General features: G+C 48.5%; 1 protein-coding gene across 1 annotated transcript in view; it reads right to left on the reverse strand.

Moving 5' to 3' along the window:
• The window catches only part of CDC40 (cell division cycle 40), a 32,552-nt gene that overhangs the window by 15,271 nt on the left and 15,940 nt on the right, over nucleotides 1-1,341 (reverse strand). The window lies entirely within an intron of this gene.

Here is a 1,341-nt window from a genome sequence, read left to right on the forward strand (position 1 = left end):
CCAGGGGCAGAATCCCACCCCTGCTCCTGCTGGCCACACTGTTCCTGATACAAGCCAGGATGCCATTGGCCTTCCGAGCCACCTGGGCACACTGCTGGCTCCTGTTCAACCAGTGTCACCCAGCACTCCCAGGTCCCTCTCTGCTGGGACGTTCCCCAGCCGCTCCTCCCCGAGTCAGTAGCGCTGCAGGGGGTTATTGTGGCCAAAGTGTAGGACCCTGCACTTGGTCCTATTGAACTTCATAGCCTTGGCCTCGGCCCATTGGCCCAGCCTGTCCAGGTCCCTCTGCAGTGCCTTCCTACCCTCCGACAGATCGACACTCGGCCCCAGCTTGGGCGAATTTACTAAGGGTAGACTCAACCCCCTCATCCAGGTCGTCAATAAAGATGTTGAATAGGACTGGGCCAGTACTGATCCCTGAAGGACTGCATGCAGCACCATTCACCACCACTCTCTGGCCCAGTCATCCAGGTAGTTTTTAACCCAGTGAAGGGTGCACCCGTCCAAGCCCTGGGCTGCCAGATTTCCCAGGAGGATGCTGTGGGAGACTGGGTCAAATGCTTTACTGAAATCAAGGTAGACCACATGCACAGCCTTCCCCTCCTCCACTAGACAGGTCACCCAGTCATAGAAGGAGATGAGAATGGTCAGGCAGGACCTTCCTTTCCTAAATCTAAGTTGGCTGGGCCTGATCCCCTGGTTGTCTCCTACATGCCCCTTGATGGCTCTCAGGATGATCTGCTCCATAACCTTGCCAGGCACCTAGGTCAGGCTGACAGGCCTATAGTTCCCTGGATCCTCCTTCTGGCCTTTCTTATAGATGGGTGTCATGTTGGCCAACCTCTAGACATCTAACTATCCATCACCTAACTATTTGTGCTAAGCAATAGAAGGCAGGACTGCTATGCATGCAGAGCTGAAGTAACAGTTTCCAAAAATCACTTAATTTTAGTTACCAAATAATATTCTCTGAAGGTAACACATGGTATAAGTTTCCACAGAGTAATTATTTGATACATAATTATTCACAATATGACAGCAAGAACATTTACATTAAGAAATGAGGAAGTATAAAGTCCAAGTGATTTTCTAAATCGTACGTAAGCCATAACTCAAAGCACTAGCTGCTGACGAAAGCGCTGACGCATAAAACTGCAGTGGTTCTGAAGCTGAAACTAAGCCAAACTCATAACTTTAAAACGTTTGCTCCGTAAAACAGGAAAGGGAATGTGCATCTTGTAATATTAAAAATAAATAAATAAAACCACTATCCTGAAAGATAACATTGCCACACCACTCTTCACAGTATGAAGTGGAATTAGCCCAAGTTTATCTCTTTCC

The sequence above is a fragment of the Apaloderma vittatum genome, unplaced genomic scaffold (genome assembly GCF_000703405.1).
Source record: "Apaloderma vittatum isolate BGI_N311 unplaced genomic scaffold, ASM70340v1 scaffold16554, whole genome shotgun sequence".
Taxonomy (NCBI): Eukaryota; Metazoa; Chordata; class Aves; order Trogoniformes; family Trogonidae; genus Apaloderma; species Apaloderma vittatum.